Source organism: Carcharodon carcharias, chromosome 6 (genome assembly GCF_017639515.1).
Source record: "Carcharodon carcharias isolate sCarCar2 chromosome 6, sCarCar2.pri, whole genome shotgun sequence".
Lineage (NCBI taxonomy): Eukaryota > Metazoa > Chordata > Chondrichthyes > Lamniformes > Lamnidae > Carcharodon > Carcharodon carcharias.
In genome coordinates this window covers 4,212,779-4,219,307 of record NC_054472.1, presented here as the reverse complement: position 1 = coordinate 4,219,307, position 6,529 = coordinate 4,212,779, and positions in this window count along the sequence as shown.

The window sequence follows — 6,529 nt, the reverse complement described above, 5'->3', positions numbered from 1 at the left end:
GTAACATTCGCTCAATACTATCACTGTGTCAGTGTAACCTTCCCTCAATACTGTCCATAAGTCAGTGTAACAATCCCTCAATACTGTGCCTTTGTCAGAGTAACCTTCCCTGAATACTGTCCCTGTGTCAGTGTATCATTCCCTCAATACTGTCCCTGTGTCAATGTAACACTCCCTCAATACTGTCCCAGTGTCAGTGTAACCTTACCTCAATATTGTCCCTGTGTCAGTGTAACCTTCCATCAATACTGTCCCTGTGTCAGTGTAAATTTCCCTCAATATTGTCCCTGTGTCATTTTAACATTCCCTTAATAGACTCCCTATGTCAGTGCAACCTCCCCTCAATACTGTCCCTGTGTCAGTGTAACATTCCCTCAACACTGTCCCTATGTCAGTGTAACCTGCCCTCAATACTGTCCCTGTGTCAGTGTAACATTCCCTCAATACTGTCCCTGTGTTGGTGTAACCTTCCCTCAATACTGTCCATAAGTCAGTGTAACAATCCCTCAATACTGTGCCTTTGTCAGAGTAACCTTACCTGAATACAGTTCCTGTGTCAGTGTAACCTTCCCTTAATACTGTCCCTGTGTCAGTGTAACATTCACTCAATACTTTCCCTGTGACAGTGTAACCTTCCCTCAATACTGTCCCATTGTCAGTGTAACTTTCCCTCAATACTGTCTCTGTCTCAGTGTAACCATCCATCATTACTGTCCATGTGTCAGTGTAAACTTCTCTCAATACTGTCCATAAGTCAGTGTAACCGTCCCACAATACTGTCGTCGGTCAGTGTAATCTTCTCTCAATACTGTCCCTGTTGTAAGTGTAACCTTCCCTCAATACTGTCCCTGTGTCAGTGTAACCTTCACTCAAATCTGTCCCTGTGTCAGTGAAACATTCCCTCAATACTGTCCGTGTGTCAGTGTAACATTCCCTCAATACTGTCCCTGTGTCATTGTAACCTTCCCTCAATACTTTCCCGAAATCACTGTAACCTTCCTTCAATACTGTCCCTCTGTCAGTGTAACATTCAACCAATAGCGTCCCTGTATCAGTGTAACCTTCCCTCAATATTGTCCCAGTGTCAGGGCAACATTCCCCCAATACTGTCCCTGTGTCAGTGTAACCTTCCCTCAATACTGTCCCTGTGTCAGTGTAGCCTTACCTTAAATCTATCCCTGTGTCAGTGTAACCTTCCCTCAATACTGTCCCAATGTCAGTGTAACCTTCCCTCAGTTATGTTCCGATATCAATGCAACATTGCCTCAAAAAGTTCTTTGTATCAGTGTAATGTTTCCTCAATATTGTACCTGTGTCAGTGTAACCTTCCCTCAATCCTGTCCCTTTGTCAGTGTAACCTTCGTTCAATACTGTCCCTTTGTCAGTGAAACCTTCCCTCAATACTGTCCCTGTGTCAGTGTAATGTTCCCTCAATACTGTCCCTGTGTCAGTGGAACCTTCACTTAATAGTGCCACTGTGTCATTGTAATCTTCCCTCAATACTCTCCCTATGTCAGTGTAACATTCCCTTAATACTTTCCATGTGTCAGTGTAAACTTCATGCAATACTGTCCCTGTGTCAGTGTGTGCTTCACTTAATACTGTCCCTGTGACAGTCTAACAAGCCCTCAATACTGTCCCTGTGTCAGTGTAATCTTCCCTCAATACTGTCCCATTGTCTATGTAACCTTCCCTCAATACTGTCCCTGTCTCAGTGTAATCTTCCCTCATTACTGTCCCTGTGTCAATGCAACCTTCTCTGGATACTGTCCCTAAGTCAGTGTAACCATCCCTCAATACTGTCCCTGTGTCAGTGCAACCTTCTCTCAATACTGTCCCTGTTGTCAGTTGAAACCTCCCTCAATACTGTCCCAGAGTCAATGTAACCTTCCCTCATTACTGTTCCTGTGTCAGTGTGACCATCCCTCAATACTGTCGCTGTGTCAGTGTAATCTTCCCTCATTCCTGTCACTATGTCAGTGTAACCTTCCCTCAATACTGTCCCTGTGTCAGTCTAACCTTCCCTCAATACTGTCCCTGTGTCAGTGTAACATTCCCCCAGTATTGTCCCTGTGTCAGTGTAACATTCCCTCAGTACTGTCCCTGTGTCAGTGTAACCTTCCAGCAATATGGTCCCTGTGTCAGTGTAAACTATTCTCTATACTGTCCCTGTGTCAGACTAACATTCTCTCAATACTGCCCCTCTGTCAGTCTAATATTCCCTCAATTTTGTCTCTGTTTCAGTGTAACATTCGCTCAATACTTTCCCTGTGACAGGGTAACCTTCCCTCAATACTATCCCTGTGTCAGTGTAATCTTCCCTCAATACTGTCCCTGTGTCAGTGTAACATTTGCTAAATACTTTCCCTGTGTCAGGGTAACCTTCCCTCAATACTGTCCCTGTGTCAGTGTAACATTCGCTCAATACTTTCCCTGTGACAGGCTAACCTTCCCTCAATACTATCCCTGTGTCAGTGTAATCTTCCCTCAATTCCGTACCATTGTCAGTGTAACTTTCCCTCAATACTGTCCCTTTGTCACTGTAACGTTCTCTCAATACTGTCCCTAAGTCAGTGTCAACGTCCCACAATACTGTCCCAGTGTCAGTGTAAACTTCTCTCAATACTGTCCCTGTTGTCAGTGTAACCTTCCGTCAATACTGTCCCTGTGTCAGTGCAACCTTCCCTCAGTACTCTCTCTGTGTCAATGTAATATTTCATCAGTACTGTCTCTGTGTCAGTGTAATCTTCCCTCAATACTGTCCCTCTGTCAGTGTAACCTTCCCTCAAATCTGTCCCTGTGTCTGTGTAACATTCCCTCAATACTCTCCCTGTGTCAGTGTAACCTTCCCTCAATACTGTCCCTTTGTCACTGTAACCTTCCCTCAATACTGTCCCATGGTCATTGTAACATTCATTTAATACTGTCCCTGTGTCAGTGTAATGTTCCCTCAATATTGTCCCTGTGTCAGTGTAGCCTTACCTTAAAACTATCCCTGTGTCAGTGTAACGTTCTTTCAATACTGTCCCTGTGTCAGTGTAACATTCCCTCAATACTGTCTCTGTGTCAGTTTAACATTCCCTCAGTACTGCCCCTGTGTCAGTGTAACATTCCCTCAGTACTGTCCCTGTGTCAGACTAACATTCCCTCAATACTGCCCCTCTGTCAGTCTAATCTTCCCTCAATTCTGTCCCTGTTTCAGCGTAAACAGCCCTCAATACTGTCCCTGTGTCAGTGTAACCTTCCCTCAATAATGTCTCTGTGTCAGTGTTAGCTTCCATCGGTACTGTCCCTGTGTCAGTGTAACCTTCCCTCAATACTGTCCCTGTGTCAGTGTAACCTTCCCTCAATAATGTCTCTGTGTCAGTGTTAGCTTCCATCGGTACTGTCCCTGTGTCAGTGTAACCTTCCCTCAATACTGTCCTTGTGTCAGTGTAACCATCCCTCAATATTGTCCCTATGTCAGTGTAACCTTCCCTCAACGCTGTCCCTGTGTCAGTATAACTTTCCCTCAATACTGTTCCTGTGTCAGTTTAACCTTCCCTCTATACTGTCCATGTGACAGTGTAACATTCCCTCAATACTGTCCCTGTGTCAGTCTAAACTTCCCTCAATACTGTCCCTGTGTCATTGTTAACTTACCTCTATACTGTCCCTGTGTCAGTGTAAAATTCCCCCAATACTGTCCCTATGTCAGTGTAACATTCCCTCAATACATTCCCTGTGACAGTGTAACAATCCCTCAGTATTGTCCCTGTGTCATGGTAACAATCCCTCATTACTATCCCTGTATCAGTGTAATGTTCCCTCAATACGGTCCCTGTGTCAGTGTAACTTCCCTGAATACTGTCCCTATGTCAGTGTAACTTCCCTCAATACTGTCCCTGTGTCAGTGAAACCTTCCCTCAATACTATCCCTGTGTCAGTGTAAACTTCCCTCAATACAGTCCCTGTTTCAGTGAAATCTTCCGTCAATACTTTCCCTTTGTCAGTGTAACCTTCCCTCAATACTGTCGCTATGTCAGTGTAACGTTCCCTCAATACTGTCCCTGGGTCAGTAACTTTCCCTCAACACTGTCCCTGTGTCAGTGTAACATTCCCTTTATACTTTCCCTGTGTCATTGTAACCATCATGCAATACTATCCCTGTGACAGTGTATACTTCCCTTAATACTGTCCCTGTGTCAGTCTAACAATCCCTCAATACTTTCAATGTGTCAGTGTAATCTTCCCTCAATACTGTCCCATTGTCAATGTAATCTTCCCTCAATACTGTCCCATTGTCAATGTAACTTTCCGTCAATACTGTCCCAGTGTCAGTTCAACCTTCTCTCAATAGTGTCCCTGATGTCAGTGTGTCCTTCCCTCAATACTGTCCCTGTGTCAGTGTAACCTTCCCTCAATACTGTCCCTGAGTCAGTGTAACATTCATACAATAATGTCTCTGTGTCAGTGTAAGCTTCCATCGGTACTGTGCCTGTGTCAGTGTAACCCTCCCTCAATACTGTCCCTGTGTCAGTGTAACCTTCCCTCAATACAGTCTGTGTCAGTGTAACCTTCCGTCAATACTGTCCCTCAGTCAGTGTAACCTTCCCTCAATGCTGTCCCTGTGTCAGTGTAACCTACCCTCAATAATGTCTCTGTGTCAGTGTAACCTTCCCTCAATACTGTCCCTGTGTCATGGTAACCTTCCCTCATTACTCTCCCTGTGTCAGTGTAACCTTCCCTCAATTCATTCCCTGTTTCAGTCTAACCTTCCCTCAATACTGTCCCTGTGTCAGACTAACATTCCCTCAATACTGCCACACTGTCAGTCTAATATTCCCTCAATTCTGTCCCAATTTCAGCGTAAACTTCCCTCAATACAGTCCCTGAGTCAGTGTAATGTTCCCTCAATAATGTCGCTGTGTCAGTTAATCTTCCATTGGTACTGTCCCTGTGTCAGTGTAACCCTCCCTCAATACTGTCCCTGTTTCAGTGTAAACTTCCCTCGAGACTCCCTGTGTCAGTGAAACTTTCCCTCAATACTGTCCCTGTGTCAGTGTAACATTCCCTCAGTACTGTCCCTGTGTCAGTGAAACCTTCCTTCAGTATTGTCTTTGTGTCAGAGTAACCTTCCCCCAATACTGTCCCTATGTCAATGTAACATTAACTCAATACATTCCCTGTGACAGTGCAACGTTCCCTCAATATTATCCCTGTGTCAGTGTAACCTTCCCTCAATAAGGTCCCTGTGTCAGTGTAACCTTCCCTCAATACTGTCACGGTGTCATTGTAACCTTCACTGAATACTGTCCCTGTCTCAGTGTAAAGTTCCCTCAATACTGTCCCTGTGTCAGTGTAACCTTCCCTCAATACTGTCCCTTTGTCAGTGTAACCTTCACTCAGTTCTGTCTTTGTGTCAGTGTAACCTTCCCTCAATACTGTCCCTGTGTCAGTGTAACCTTCCCTCAATACTGTCCTTGTGTCAGAGCAAAATTACCTCAATACTGTCCCTGTTTAAGTGTAACCTTCTCTTATTGCTGTCCCTGTGTCAATGTAACATTCCCTCAATACATTATCTGTGTCAGTATATCTTTCCCTCAGTCCTGTCCCTCTGTGATAGTAACCTTCCCTCAATACTATCCCCATGTCTTTGCAACCTTCCCTCAATACTGTCCCTGTGTCAGTGCAAACTTCCCTTATTACTGTCCCTGTGTCAATGTAACATTCCCTCAATACTGTCCCTCTGTCATTGTAACATTCCATTAATACTGTCCCTGTGTCAGTGTAAACTTCCATCAATACTGTCCTTGTCTCAGTTTAACATTCCCTCAATACTATCCCTGTGTCAGTGTAACCTTCCCTCAATAATGTCCCTGTGTCAGTGTAACATTCCCTCAATTCATTCCCTTATCAGTGTAACCTTCCCTCAATTCAGTCCCTGTGTCAGTGTAACCTTCCCTCAATACTGTCCCTCCGTCAGTGTAACCTTCCCTCAATGCGGTCCCTTTGTCAGTGTAACATTCCCTCAATAATGTCTCTGTGTCAGTGTAAACTTCCCTCAATACTGTTCCTGGGTCAGTGTAACCTTCCCTCTATGCTGTACCTGTGTCAGTGTAACCTTCCCTCAATACTGTCCCTTTGTCAATGTAACATTCCTTCAATACATTACCTGTGACAGTGTAACCTTTCCTCAGTATTGTCCCTGTGTCAGTGTAACATTCCCTCATTACTATCCCTGTGTCAGTGTAATGTTCCCTCAATATGGTCCCTGTGTCAGTGTAACCTTCCCTCAGTATTGTCCCTGTGTCAGTGTAACATTCCCTCAATACTATCCCTGTGTCAGTGTAACGTTCCCTCAATACGGTCCCTGTGTCAGTGTAACCTTCCCTCAATACTGTCCCTATGTCAGTGCAACATTCACTCAAAAATGTCCCTGAGTCTTTGTAACCTTCCTCCAATAATGTTCCTGTGTCATTGTAACATACCTTCAATACTGTCCATGTCTCAGTGTAAACGTCACTCAGTTCTGTCTCTGTGTCCTTGT